Source organism: Pinus tabuliformis, chromosome 5_1, assembly GCF_031772625.1.
Source record: "Pinus tabuliformis cultivar Carrire ecotype Pingquan chromosome 5_1, CPIR1, whole genome shotgun sequence".
NCBI lineage: Eukaryota > Viridiplantae > Streptophyta > Pinopsida > Pinales > Pinaceae > Pinus > Pinus tabuliformis.
In genome coordinates, this window is record NC_142305.1 from 395,192,178 (window position 1) to 395,208,087 (window position 15,910).

At 47.8% G+C, this 15,910-nt stretch overlaps 1 long non-coding RNA gene across 1 annotated transcript; it reads left to right on the forward strand.

Moving 5' to 3' along the window:
- Positions 1-13,922: 13,922 nt before the first annotated feature.
- Positions 13,923-14,613, forward strand: LOC149165119 (uncharacterized). Its single transcript, XR_016260304.1, has 3 exons — positions 13,923-14,158; positions 14,262-14,326; positions 14,425-14,613. It is a non-coding gene; the product is annotated as an uncharacterized LOC149165119 (long non-coding RNA).
- Positions 14,614-15,910: the final 1,297 nt, after the last annotated feature.

Below are 15,910 nucleotides of genomic sequence, written 5' to 3' on the forward strand. Positions count from 1 at the left end.
ATTCGTCCATGGAATGTTGTCCCAGTCGTAAATCATGGAATTCCCATGCCTTCTCATCATAAAAACGCTCGGTTAGATATCTCTCCTTAAAGTATTTCTGAAACTTTTCCCAAGTGATGTTCTGCTCACTCACACTTTTTACAATTTTAATTTCTTCCCACCACAAGGTTGCTTTGCCCTGTAGCTGGAAAATGGCCAGCCGCGCCTTCAGATTCTGGTCATATTCGTACAGCTGGAAATACTTGTTAATGTTAATTAACCAAGCCTCTGCCGCTTCTTCTTGCTCTCCATCGAAATGTGGAGGTTTAATTTTCCGGAATTCTCCCTGTAATTCCATTTTCTGTCTCTTTGAGGTCTGCTGCTCTAGTACGTTGTCAGAATGGTCTTCCTTCTCTTATGAGATTTCAAGTGCGTAATCCCGTTCTTCAGTTGCCCTTTGCTGTTCTGCACTGGGGTTGGCTAATGGTGGATTTTGTTTGTCTGACAGACTCTTCAATATTCTTTCCTGCTCCACTGTCAGTCGCGCATTGTCTTCTCGCAGACGCGCCATCTCACTTTTCAGTTCTTGAACAGTTTGCAGTATTGCCAGATTGGTACTGCGTGTCTCTGCACCAAGCTGTATCCACAGCTCTGGATTTTCCTGAGGGACGCTATCAGCTCCCTGCATTTCCTCCATCTTGCTTGTTGACTGTTAGCGGATTGTTGTTTTCTGTATTGATCTCCTAATTGATAAACAAGAAAATCAATTAGCTGAATTATTTCTTCCTCATGTAGGTACTATATAATTTTTTTTTTTTCCATGCAGCTGGGCTTTACTGCTCCAGAGGCCACAGTTTTGAAACTTGGCTCTGATACCACATTGTCACGATTTCATCAACATTATATGTACAACAGTAAAAATAAAAATTTTATGGTGGTTAACCTCTTAAATTCACCCCCTAATTAAAAAGGGAACATGTACCTAAGGTATTTCAAACCAGGCTTATGCGCATGTATATGACTAAACCTTACATTAATTATCAACCCCCACCGAGTATGTACTACCTCCTACACATAATACATATGGTATATGGTGCAAACCTTTGGCGTTATGGTTGAACCTTAATCATTATACCCCAACTCTCATCATTTAATATAGCGCCAGATGGTGGACGGGGATTAACCCAGCTCACCCATCCCATGGCCAGGTGGCATAGATTCACGTGAAACCATATGACTCTCGGGAGGTTGACCCACTGAGGGTTTCGCGCCAGGTTCTCCCGCTTAAGCGGACGATGGAGATCCACCTACCTCATCGTATGGCTCAGATCTGTTTAAGGGTTTGGCGGACAATACATAAGGCACCGGTCTTCAGACCAGTCCATTTGCACACTACAGACGCAGCCGAACACTCCCACAGCTCGACAGTTCTCTCTGCAACTACTCCAGCTCTTACCCTGCTGTTCAGGTATCGATCTTTCCGCATTGTCAAACCTGGTAATCCATTGTACAGTTATGCTCACAGGGAATGCATTGCATACTTCCTTGTAACCCTTTGGTTATCTCGTCTGTTCCAGGTTGTTTACAATGAGTGGCAATGTGCAGGTGGGTTTGCCTCCATAGCTTCCTACCGCCCACAGGAGGATTTTTCTGGCTACGAGCATCACAAGTATGTCATCCTCGCGGTTAAGCGTCTTCCCCTTGTTAAGAAAGGTTTATTTATGAAGTTGGATTAGCGTCGTCTTCTGGCCCGAGACATGGCTCATGACTCTCTATTTACATGTCTCAGGTTTGGCTACTATTTTCCAAAACCCTGGTTACGTCTTGCAGGCGGCCTCTTCATGCCGGAACCTGTATTGCGTTAACCTATTAGGGTTTAGCTAGGAAATGATTATGGCTTACATGCCGTCTGTATATTGTACATTTGGTTTCGAACTAGGGTCTCCAGATCTGGATTGAATGAGTCAAAGTCCGTGTATATATTTTTAAAGCGTTCCTTGACCTATCAACAGTTAAATAGAGCTTCAATGCTTCGGTGCAAATGTATTATTTCTTTTGGTTCTACAGCTCTTCAATTTTCGTCAGGGTTCCTTATATAACTATGTTTTCAGTTCGCATTTCTTAATGAATACATTATTCTCAGTTCACAGGCTCTGTCGATGTATTTGATGGCCGACTCTGTCTTTATGCTACCGTTTCTGTATGAAATGATTTACCTTTCAAATGTTATTACTGTATTAACATTTTTCCTTTGCTTAACTGTAAGATGCTACCCTATAGGGTTTACTAGACAGTAATGCATTTATCTACGGCATAGATCTTGAATCTTTACAGGATTGGTTATGTTTCGCATGCTTCCGATTCGAAGTTCTTTATGCGTCTCATATTTGTTTTAATGCGGCATTAAGGGGTAAATCTTGCATTCGATAAGTTGAATGTAGAGACAAACCCTCTCCGCATACACAGTCGTTTATCAATGACTGGTATTTGCCTGAGACTGATATATGTATATTGTTTAGTTCCGCATTTCTGGTAACGTTAGCCTTATACAAGATAACCTGTGAATGGCTTTTCTGTAGGCTTAACTTGTATGGTTATATGTAGATCCTTGATAGTTAATCCTTCAGGTCTTGTTTAGCAATGAATGTAAACCCTCAACAACGGTTTTTAATGTATCTTTGCTTTACACAGCGTTAATATCTTTGTAATGTCTCTCGATTCACACAGCATTAATATTCATGTAATATCTCCTTGGTTTACACAGCATTATCATTTATGTATAAGCGCTAGTTCTGCGCTGGTTCTTTGACTGTGTTTTATTAAGGTTCTGATAGCTACCAAGCATTCTATGACTGCTTAGCTCGGCACCATTTCATAACCGAGGGGTTCTGTTTACTTATTTTCTTTATTCCTATCAACTGTTATACTGCTGCGGTCTCTCAAACCGCCCCTAGGGTTTGGTTCTGTTATGAACATTTGTATCTAAACAACCCGAATTATTACTGCAGATGAATAGGTGACTATAGTCACAGTAACTAATTTACAGATGTCTCTGAAGTTGTATGCATTAATCTTTTATAATAACTACAGTTAACTATTGAAAAGAAAACACAGATAACCGTACTCTGTCTGTACACTTCCAGTACCTGTTTTTCATTCTATAACTCTATTAGAAAATGTGTACCTGGACAGTCTGCTATCGGCGTTCCTACTCCAAGAGTTCACCTGCAATCATTTTTGCTCTTATCCTCCCAACCTTGAGATCCACTTTACGTTGGATTCTCCCCCCGAGCCGTCTTGCAGGCCTGCAGCCCTCAACAAGACTCATGCACTGCTGTGCTGGGTTATCTGGTCTCTACCAGACTTAACCTCTTTTCTCTCTCTGCTCTCTCTCCTGGAATTCCTTCCCTGTCTGTTCCTAAACAGCCCAGAGGTTTTCCTTCCCAGGACTTTTCCTGGGTGAGAGACAGTTCCTTCAGTTTCATAACTGATTCTTTTCTTTTAATAGAAAATCCTCCACCAGGAGGCTGCCAGCATTTCAAGAATATACACATGTAAAAATAATCCAATATATCAACTTCCATAATTAAATAATGTCATTCAGTAACAATAAGTAACCACTCATACAATTTCTTACCACAGTAATTATTCCAAAATTACAAGTTACCCGGGGTCATCACAGATGGGAAAACCCCACCCAAAAAGCTTCCAAAAAGTCTCACTAAATATAACTCGCATCCAAAATGGTAAATTAATTAAACTGAACTTACTCAAAGATACTTTAACATGACATAGTAAAATCCCCTTATTACTTTTTACTAATTTCATATACATTTAATATTAGGGTGAGTGTAAGTTAACGACGATGGAACATATGAGGTGTAAACTAGTTGGTTGAGTGAGGTTTTGTCCCCACTAGGTTTGAGATTCAAACATAGTGGGGAGGGGTTGATTTAATCCCTTTTAGTGCTTCATAAATTGTGGTTAAATAGATCTATATTGGTTTTATGTCTTTCCCTATATAGACCATGTTTGATTTTTCATTGTTTAAATTGTATTTTTGAATTATTATTATTGTTATTATTATTAAAAATTGAATGAATTACACATTTTTTTTCTTATTAAGAAGTAACTAAATTATTTTACCTTTAATTATTTTTTTTTCTTTTCAACATTGAAATATCTTACTAAGGTAAATATTAACACACACACATATATTCAAACAGTTTATTTAAGTTCTATCTTAAAATATTTATAAGAGAATAGTTTGTTTGTTTTTTGTTTGTTTGTTTGTTTTTTTATTTATTATTATTATTATTTTTTATATATATTATTTAACATAGACATTGAAATATTTTATTTATTATTTGAAAAGTGAATGTGAAATATCAACTATCCAAGTGAACACATGAGAATGTGATTATTAGTGTTTTATAACTTTTTTAATTAAAATGGACCAAATATGTATATGTATTAATGCTTTTATTATAACCCACAATGTTTCTTCATTTAAAGTATTTTTTAAAGTAAGTGTCAACTCCAAGTTAAACATGGATGGAATTACACACTGCCCTCCTACTAAATTATAGAATGAACCTCTCAGCTCAATAACATTACATATCATTACATAACATAGCATGTCATTGCTAGTCTATATGTATGTGTGTGAGTGAAATGAGAATATGTATATATATATATATATATATATATATATATATATATTATTGGATTTGAAAGGGAAAAATTAAAATTAAAATAAGCACATGGAAATTGAGTTCCAAAAAATATTAGAAGATCTGATGGAAGGGTGTCACACATCCAAATGTCAAGATATGCATAAAGAAATTTTTAAAATAAATTACTATATATTAAACAGAGATCTTTTACTATTAAGAATATATATTTGCGCCATGACTGAGAGTTCTTACCAATGTTGTTTCTACATTACATTTGACTGTTATAATATGGTCCTTTTATAATCAAATTACACATAGCTCAATGTTTTATTGGGATCATAACAATGTAAACTTTGAAACGGGTACTGATACTGTTACCCGTTTCGTAGAGATAGCAAAAAAGTGACCTGATTTTGAAAATGGGTGATGCAGAACGAACATGTTTTTTTAAGAGCATACTTTTTGGCACTTTAATTTTTTTATGTACATTACGTTTTAGAATCGTTTTAGAATGGTAGTGATTTTCATGCTGATTTAAAAAAGCGAGTATTCTGCATCACCACATTTTTTTAAAAGACCTGTGTTTTGGCTTTAAATTTTCTAATGTATAAAATGTAAATAATTATTTTGTAAATTTGAACATTTTTGAAGTGGCCGTTTTCTTCACATTTTCTTGTTTTTTATTTTAATTTTAACTTTTTTTTTAGTGAAATTTTTATTGTTTTGCATTTTTAAATTAGGAGGTCGATATTTAGAATTTTCGATATTCTACATATTTATACATCCTTAATTAATTTTTGAATCCACATGAAATAATTGTTTCTAAAAAACAATATTTTTTAACAATGGACATAAAAATAACTATTTTTAACATAAATATAACTAAAAAATTACATGTTTTGATAATTTTTTGCTAGAATTGACATGTCAAAATCACAATTTTTATACAATAATTTTAATCAAAAATAGTTAAATAATAGCTTTTTTTATGAATTTCATGTCAAAAAAATAATAATAATCATTTTTTTTTCAAAAAATAATGATTAACTTAAAAATCAATGCGAAAATCACATATTACAAATATTGAACGTATAACAACCCTAATTGAGTGTTTATTATTCTCATAAAATGTCAAAGTCAAAACATTGCAAAGCTTGATTTACAAGCATAACTTAAATTTAATCAACAATGTCACGTAATCCAAACTCTTCGTCCTCTAGAGTTTCATCGTCTTCTTCCACAATATTTTCTGTTTCCTTTTGCTCACTTTCCTCTTCTAATGGGTCTTTGATGTCTGCGAATCTCCCAATGTATGTCTTTCCAAACATTCCATGTAATGGTGGTTGGCGTTCCTTTGCCTTTTTTGCCACACGTGATTCACTAAAGTCCCCTTTATTCAACCCAATTTCTTGCATTGCATCTGGAAGAAATTGAAGAACATTAATTCTTTGTTGAATGAAATTGCACTGTACTAGATCTTTTTCAATTGCAATGCAATTTCTTCCTTTTTGAAGGAAACATGCTAGCGTTGTACCTAATTATCAAGCACAAAAGAAATAATGAACTAAATTAGTACAATGACATATTAATTAAAAAATAACATATTGAAATTCAATTCCATATAATAAAACTTACCTGAGCCAGAAAATAAATCCAGAACCCAATCTCCTTCATCTGACAAATGTCTATAAGATAGTTAATCAATAATTGTGGTTTTTGATAAATGTTAACTATCTCTCCTTTTGCTTTTGATTCCGGGAATCAACCAGCCACCAGCCGGGCGGGCGGCTGGTGGCTGGGTGATTCCCACCAGCCGGGCGGGCGGCTGGTGGCTGGGTGATTCCCACCAGCCGAGCGGGCGGCTGGTGGCTGGTTCATTCCCAGAATCACCCAGCCACCAGCAGGGCGGGCGGTTGGTGGCTGGGTGATTCCGGGAATCAACAAGCCACCAGCCGGCCACTGGTTGATTCTGGGAATCAACCAACCACCAGCCACCTGCCCGACTGGTGGCTGGGTGATTCCGGCAATCAACCAGCCACTAGCCGGGCGGCCAGCTGGTGGTTGGTTGATTCCCAAAATCAACTAGCCACCAGCCGCCTGGCTGGTGGCTGGGTAATTCCGGGAATCAACCAGCCACCAGCCAGGCGGCCAGCTGGTGGCTGGTTTATTCGGGAATCAACCAGCCACCACCACCAGCTAGCCACTCAACTGCTAGCTGTTTGAATCCCGGAATCAACCAGCCACCAGCCGGCCGCACCAGCCACCACCCGTCCGCCCGGCTGGTGGTTGGGTGATTCCGGGAATCAACTAGACACTAGTCGGGCGGTCGACTAGTGGTTGGTTGAGTCGACTGGTAGCTGGTTCATTCTCGGAATCACCCAGCCGCCAGTCGACCAACCAGCTGGTGGCTGGGTGATTCCGGGAATCAACCAGCCGCCAGTTGGGCGAAAAGCTGGTGGCTAGCCCAACTAGTGGCTGGTTGATTCCCGGAATCAACCAGCCACCAGCTGGCCGTCCGGCTGGTGGCTGGGTGATTCCCGGAATCACCCAGCCACCAGCCGGGCAGGGGAATCACCCAGCCACCAACCGGGCGACCGGTTGGTGGCTGGTTGATTCCGGGAATCAACCAGCCACCAGCTAGCCGCCCGGCTGGTGGCTGGTTGATTCCCAGCCGCCCACCCAGTCGGTGGCTGGTTGATTATGGGAATAACCCAGCCACCAGCCGGGCAGCCAGCTGGTGGCTGGTGATTCCCGGAATCAACTAGCCACCAACCGCCCACCCGGCTGGTGGCTCCGCTCGGATGGTGGCTGGTTGATTCCGTTGATTCCCGGAATCAACCAAGTTGATTCCGGGAATCAACGAACCACTAGCTGGCCGCACGGCTGGTGGCAGGTTGATTTCGGGAAACAAACAGCCACCAGTTGGGTTGATTCCGGGAATCAACCAGCCACCAGCTGGTTGCCCGGCTGGTGGCTGGTTCATTCCCGGAATCAACCAGCCACCAGCTGGGCAGTGATTCCAGGAATCAACCAACCACCAGCAGGGCGGGCGGTTGGTCGCTGGTTGATTCCCGGAATCAACCAGCCACTAACCGGTCGGCCAGCTGGTGTCTGGTTGATTCCCGGAATCAACCAGCCACCGCCCGCCCACCCGGCTGGTGGCCAGTTGGTGGCTGGTTGAATCCCGGAATCAACCAACCACCATTCGGGTGATCAGTTGGTGGCTGGTTGATTCCGGGAATCAACCAACCACCAGCCGGGAATCAACCAGCCACTAGCCAGGCGGGCGGCTAGGGCTGTGGCTGGTGGCTGGTTGATTCCGGGAATCAACGAGCCACCAGCTGGCTGCCCGGCTGGTGGTTGGTTGATTTCGGGAATCAACAAGCCACCAGCCGCCCGCCCGGTCAGTGGCTGGTTGATTCTGGGAATCACCCAGCCACCAGCAGGGCGGGCTGGTGGTGGCTGGGTGATCCCCAGAATCAACCAGCCACCAGCCACCCTCCCGGCTGGTGGCTGGTTGATTCTCGGAATCAACCAGAATCAACCAGCCGCCCGCCCTGCAGGTGGTTGGGTGATTCCAGAAATCAACCAGCCACCAGCCGCCGGGTTGATTCCCGGAATCAACCAGCCACCAGCCACCCGGCTGGTGGCTGGTTGATTCCCGGAATCAACTAGGCACCAGCCTGGTGGCCAGCTGGTGGCTAGTTTATTCTCGGAATCAACCAGCCACGAACCGGGCGGCTGATTGATTCCCCTGCACGGCTGGTGGCTGGATGATTCTGGGAATCAAAGAGCCACCGGCCGGGTGGGCGGCTGGTTTACTGGCCGGGCAGGCGGCTGGTGGCTCGATGATTTCGGGAATCAACCAGCCACCAGCCGGGCGGCCATCTGGTGGCTGGTTGATTCCCAGCCGCCCGCTTGGCTGGTGGCTCTACCCGGCAGGTGGCTGGTTGATTCCCGGAATCAACCAGCCACCAACCGGTCGTCCGGTTGGAGGCTGGTTGATTCTGGGAATCAACCAACCACCAGTTGGTCGCCCGGCTAGTGGCAGGTTGATTCCGGGAATCAACCAGCCACCAGCCGGGCGGGCGGCTGGTGGCTGGTTGATTCCGAGAATCAACCATCCACCAGCCGAGCGGGCGGCTAGTGGCTGGTTGATTCCCAGAATCAACTAGCGACCAACGGGGCGGCTAGCTGGTGGCTGGTTGATTCCCGAAATCAACCAGCTACTAGCTGGGCGGGCGGCTGGTGGCTAGTGTATTCCCGTAATCAACCAGCCACCATCGGGGCACCTAGCTGGTGGCTGGTTGATTCCAGGAATCAACCTGCCACTAGCCGAGCAGCCAGCTTGTGGCTGGTTGAATCCCGGAATCAACCAACCACCAACCGGGCGATCGGTTGGTGGCTGGTTGATTTCGGGAATCAACCAGCCATCAACCGGGTGGCCGGTTGGTGGCTGGTTGCCGGGCGGGTGTCTGGTGGCTGGTTGATTCTGGGAATCAACGAGCCATCACCTGGTCGCTCGGGTGGTGGCTGGTTAATTCTCGGAATCAACGAGCCACCAGCCACTCGCCCAATCGGTGGCTGGTTGATTCCGGGAATCACCCAGCCACCAGCCGGGCGGGCGGCTAGTGGATGGTTGATTCTGGGAATCAACGAGCCACTAGCCGGGCGGCCAGTTGGTGGCTCATTGATTCCCGGAATCAACAAGCAACCAGCCACCAGCGGCCCGCCCGGTTGGTGGCTCGGTGATTCCCAGAATCAACCAGCCACCGGCTGGGCGAGCGGTTGGTGGCTCGTTGATTCCGGGAATCAAGCGGAATCAACGAGCCACCAGCCGAGCAGCCAGTTGGTGGCTCGTTGATTCCCGTAATCAACCAGCCATCCGCCCGGCTGGTGGCTGGTTGATTCCCGGAATCAACCAGCCACCAACGAGCCACCAGGTGGCTGCCCGGCTGGTCGCTGGTTAATTCCGGGAATTAACGATCCACCAGCCACCGGTTGGGTGGGCGGTTGGTGGCTCGTTGATTCTCGGAATCAACCAGCCACCAGCTAGGCGGCCAGTTCGTGGCTCGTTGATTCCCAGAATCAACAAGCCACCAGCCACCAGTCGCCCGCCCGGCTGGAGGCTTGGTGATTCCAGGAATCAACCAGCCACCGGCCAGTGGGCGGCTGGTGGTTGGGTGATTCCAGGAATCAACCAGCCACCTGCCGGGCGGGCGGCTCGTGGACCAGTCGGCCGGCCAGCTGGTGGTTGGTTGGTTCCCAGAATCAACCAGCCACCAGCCACCTTCTCGTCTGGTGGCTCCGCCCGGCTGGTGGCTGGTTGATTCCCGGAATCAACCAGGCACCAGCCGGGCAGCCAGTTGGTGGCTGGTTGATTCCCGGAATCAACCAGCCACCAACCGGGCGGCTGATTGATTCCCCCGCCCGGCTAGTGGCTGGTTGATTCCAGGAATCAACCAGCCGCCGGGCGGGCGGGCAGCTAGTGGCTGGTTGATTCCGGTGGCTGGTTGATTCCCGGAATCATCCAGCCACCGGCAGGGCGGCCATGTGGTGGCTAGTTTATTCCTAGAATCAACCAGCCGCCTGCCCGGCTGGTGGCTCTGCCCGGCTGGTGGCTGGTTGATTCCCGGAATCAACCAGCCACCAACCGGCCACCCGGTTGATGGCTGGTTGATTCCCGGAATCAACCAGCCACCAATCGGTCACCCGGTTGGTGGCTGGTTAGACCAGTTGGTGGCAGGTTGATTCCCGGAATCAACCAGCCACCAATCGATTGCCCGGTTGCTGGCTGGTTAGACCAGTTGGTGGCAGGTTGATTCCGGGAATCAACCAGCCACCAGTTGGGCGGAGCCACCAGCTGGGCGCGCGGCTGTTGCCTGGTTGATTACCGGAATCAACCAACCAGCAGCCGCCCGCTCGGCTGGTGCCTGGTTGATTACCGGAATCAACCAGCCACCAGCTTGCCACCCAGCTAGTGGCAGGTTGATTCCGAGGATCGATCAGCCGCCAGCCGAGCAGAGCCAGCAGCTAGTGCCTGGTTGATTACCGGAATCAACCAGCCACCAGCCGCCCGCCCGGCTGGTGCCTGGTTGATTACCGGAATCAACCAGCCACCAGACGCCCGTCCGACTGGTGGCTGGTTGATTCCGGGAATCAACCAGCCACCAACCGGGCGGCCAGCCTATGGCTGGTTGATTCTGGGAATCAACCAGTCGCCATTCGCCGGTGGCTGGTTGATTCCCGGAATCAACCAGCTACCAGCCGGGCGGGCAGCTGGTGGCTGCTTGAATCCCGGAATCAACCAGCCAGGCGAGCCGCCCGCCCGACTGGTTGCTGGTTGATTCCAGGAATCACGCAGCAACCAGTCGGGTGGCCCGACTAGTTGCTGGGTGATTCCCGGAATCAACCAGCCACCGCCAGGGCGGGCGGCTGGTGGCTGGTTGATTCCCAGAATCAACCAGCCATCGCCCGGGTAGGCGGCTGGTGGCTGGTTGATTCTGGGAATCAACCAGCCACCAGCTAGCCACCTGGTTGTTGGTTGATTGCCGGAATCAACCAGCCACCAGCCACCCTCCCGGTTGGTGGCTCCGCTCGGCTAGTGGCTGGTTGATTCCCAGAATCAACCAGGCACCAGCCGGGCGGCCAGCTGGTGGCTGGTTGATTCCCGGAATCAGCCAGCCACCAACCGGGCGGCTGATTGATTCCCCTGCCCGGCTGGTGGCTGGATGATTCTAGGAATCAACCAGCCACCGGGCGAGCAGGCGGCTGGTGGCTGGTTGATTCCGGGAATCAACCAACCACCTGCCGGGCGGGCTGCTGGTGGCTGGATGATTCCGGGAATCAACCAGCCACCAGCCGGGCGGCCATCTGGTGGCTGGTTGATTCTGGGAATCAACCAGCCACCAGCCGCCCACCCGGCTGGTGGCTAGTTGATTCCCGGAATCAACCAGCCACCAACCGGCCACGCAGTTGATGGCTGGTTGATTCCTGGAATCAACCAGCCACCAACCGGCCACGCGGTTGATGGCTGGTTGATTCCTGGAATCAACCAGCCACCAACCGGCCACACGGTTGATGGCTGGTTGATTCCCGGAATCAACCAGCCACCAACCGGTCGCGCCACCCGACTGGTGGCTGGGTGATTCCGGGAATCAACCAGCCACCAGCCGGGCGGCCGGCCGGTGGCTGGTTGATTCCGGGAATCAACCAGCCACCAGCTGGCCGCCCGGCTTGTGGCTGGTTGATTCCGGGAATCAACTAGCCACTAGCTGCCCGGCTGGTGGCTCGTTGATTCTCGGAATCACCCAGCCACCAGCCGGGCGGAGCCACCAACCAGGAGGGCGGCTGGTGGCTGGTTGATTCCCGGAATCAACCAGCCACCAGCCGGGCAGGTGGTTGGTGGCTGGTTGATTACGGGCGGCTGGTGGCTGGGTGATTCTGGGAATCAACCAGCCGCACAGCCGCCCGCCCGGCTGGTGGCTGGGTGACTCCCGGAATCAACCAGCCACCAGTCACCCGCCCGGCTAGTGGCTGAGTGATTCCGGGAATCAACCAGCCACCAGCCGCCCGCCTTGCTGGTGGCTGGGTGATTCCTGCTGGGTGATTCCGGGAATCACCCAGCCACCAGCCAGACGGGCTGCCGGGGTGGGGCGGCCCGGAATCTCCAAGCCACCAGCCGGGCGGGCGGGTGGGCCACCAGGGTGGTGCCACCCTAGGCTGCACCACCCCGGCGGCCCGCCCGCCCGCCCGGCTGGTGGCTGGTTGATTCCGGGAATCACCCAACCACCAGTCCCCTGCCCGGCTGGTGGCTGGGTGATTCTGGGAATCACCCAGGCACCAGCCGGGCACAGGGAATCTCCCAGCCACCAACCAGGCGGGCGGGCGGGCCGCCAAGGTGGCGCGGCCTGGGCTGGTGCCACCCCGGTGGCCCGCCCGCCCGCCCGGCTGGTGGAATCGCCCAGCCACCAGCCGGGTGGGCTGCTGGTGGCTGGGTGATTCCAACCACCTGGGTGATTCCCGGAATCACCCAGCCACGAGTTGGGCGGGCGCTGGTGGCTTGTGCCTGGGCGATTCCCGAATCACCCAAACACCAACCAGTCGGGCAGGCAGGGTGGCGCGAATCACCCAGCCACCAGCCGGGCGGGCGGGCGGGCCGCTGGGGTGGCCCGGCTTGGGCTGGCACCACGCTGGTGGCCTGCCCGCCCGCCTGGCTAGTGGCTGGGCGATTCTGGGAATCACCCAACCACTAGCTGAGCGGGCAGGCAGGCCGCCGGGGTGGCACAGCTTGGGCTGGCGCCACGCCGACGGCCCGCCTGCCCACCTGGCTGGTGGCTTGGCGATTTCGGGAATTGCCCGGCCACCAGCCACTCGCCCGGCTGGTGGATGGGTGATTCTGGGAATCACCCAGCCACTGGGCGGGCGGGCGCCTGGGTGGCGCGGCCTGGGCTAGCGCCACACCGGCTGCCCGCCAGCCTGCCCGGCTGGTGGCTGGGGGATTTCGGGAATCACCCAGTCATGAGCCGTGCCACCCCGGCGGCTTGCCCGCCTGCCCAGCTAGTGGTTGGTCGATTCCCGGAATTGCCCAGCCACCAACCGGGTGGGCAGGCTGGCCGCTGGGGTGGCGCGGCTGGGCTGGCGCCACCCCAGCGGCCCGCCCGTCCACCTGGCTAGTGGCTGGGCAATTCCTGAAATCATTTTTCTTTTGTATCTAGCATGTTATGGTTGAAAACATGTTGAATTTATACTTAGGAAAGAAAAATGATATTCTACCAAAAACATTAATGTGTTTTTTTCCTCATAAACAACTTTGTTTGGCACATAAAAATTTGGTTTTACTAGCATTTTTTAAAAATTTTGATAATTGACTCTAAAAAAAAAAAGTCATTGTTCCAGTATCATCACTTTCGTTTTTAAGCTATATTTTGCATGAAAATTTCGTAGTAAATTTCGTAGTCACTGCCATTTTTAAAACATGTTCAAAATTGACCCCTAAAAAATAAAATCATCGTTCCAGTATACACACTTTTCATTTTTAGCACTGTTTTTGATGTTTTTTCGGGGTTTTTTGGCCAGAGTTCCCTTTTTGAGTTTAGAGTTCCCGTTTCAAAGTTTACATTGTTTCATACAATGGTTGGGTTTCTAACTAAGTTAACAAGCCCGCTTGTCAACTGTAATTAAGCCCAGGACTTTAATGCTGTCATGTCATTGAGCTAAACATTTATTTTCCATTCGGCCTTATTTACACTGCATTAATTCTATGGTTGTTGTATCGGCCTAGGTGGAGGTAATTTCCCTTCCAGAGTCTTCATTTGTTGTACAGCTTCGTCATCAACCTCGGGAGTTACTCCTCATCAACGGTATCCAGTTGTCAACCAAATCAGACAGTGGTGGAGAACCTCAGGGTTCTATTCATCTGGTGTAGTGTCGTAGCCCTTTCATTTTACTTCTTCTGGGAATGGACAACGCGTGCTCTGTAGATGGGGTTTTCCTATGCTTTGGTATTCACTAGTCTATCTTTTGTTACTGAAGTTTGTTTGTGCACCAAATTGATTCATCATTGTCATAATATACTTCCTATTTGTTTATGGCTTCCTTTGACAGGCATATCAGGTTCCTGGCTCAGCGTTCTGCTGTGAGGAGGGTTTCTACATGCAACTTTAAATCAAGTAAATTTATGAGTGGTTTTCTTACTATTTCTATCTCTAGCCTTTTATCTAGTCATTGATTTCATACACAAGACTTTAATCCTTGATACTTCTGTCAGTTGGGATGGAGGGTTTCGTGGGTGTTGGTGTTTTGGGCAAAATGCCGGAGCAGGCCTTCGTGCAACCCACTGAGCGCGGTGATGGTAGTCCCAACCCATCTACCTGGTATTTGAGCCTTGCCCATTATGTTCTGTTAAGGGTTTCTTAGTTTGAGGGTTTTGGACTCCAGAAGGAAGACTTCACTATATGAACTGATCTGTTTATGTACCGGTAATATCTTACTATTAGAAACATTGCCGACTTAAAGGGGTGAAATGTATTTATATATTTTGTAAAGGGTTAACGACGGACCAAAACCCTGGCCCAACTCTATTTTCTTCCTCTCTTTGATAATAGATTTTGGACAGACTCGTATTGTTGTTAAGAGGGTTTTATTGGCCAGCTTACAGTTCTTGTTTTTGCCATTTACTTAATTATCTACAAACCTCTTCTGGGTAATGTATTGTTTCGGTAATCGCTTCATCATTTCCGTCAGAATAGAAGTCGAAATTCTCATCTATTTTCAAGTTGAAACTATAAAATGTTGAGCAACTGTGGTTTATCAAGTAGAGGTTACAATTATCTGACCTGGCCCGCGAGGGTAGGAAATTTGGTTATGTATGAAATAAAGGATGTATACCTGTAATTTATCTATCACAGTCTATAAATTCAGTTAATTTCGTTCTACTGCCTTAAGTTTCTCTGTTAACATCGGAATGTCCCTGCTACTAAATGTTTTCCTTTTTACATAGTACAAATGTTTATTATTTGTCCATATATATATAGATTCGTTTCCTTCGGTCCCTGGTGATCAGGGTTTTCTCCTTCACCTAATAAAAGGATCATGGGAGTACTAAATCTTTGTATGAATATATATTTTGTATAGAAGTATTGGCATTTCTCGTCTTCTTGTTTTTTTTGTTTTATTGCTATAATGTTTACATATCTAGACTCTATCAACTTCTTTTTCCATTTTCCGCCACAATTGATTGTGCATTTTTGTGGGTATTAGAAAAGTGATTCTACTTCTCATCTAGATAAATAAAGATTACTTATGGTATATTCTATACAAGATACCCCAAGTTAACCATTCTATCTCTAATATATGTTAACAAATATCAGACATAGACTTATATAAATATATATCAGATCTCTAATTATTTAATATGAAAATTTCAAGATTATATGGGGGCTAGAAGTAATATTTTGTAGGACTGAGAACATTATAGGTAGGAGCAAACCTTGATGCTGGTTCCTGCACAAAACCTAATGCTCTGTTACACCATGCACTCTATTTCGAAGCTCGATGCCTCGGGCTCCTCCTGCTGATACTTTCTCCATGACTCCGCCCTTCGGAGGGGTGGGCAAGGCCCCCCTCCCCCCAACGGATCCTCTTCTGACATCCCTACAAGTGAAGACAGTAACGCCAGTCCCAGCTCCAACATACTGGATGCCCATTTCATTGATCCGGCTACTGACAAGGCTGGAAATTATGTTGCAGGCTCT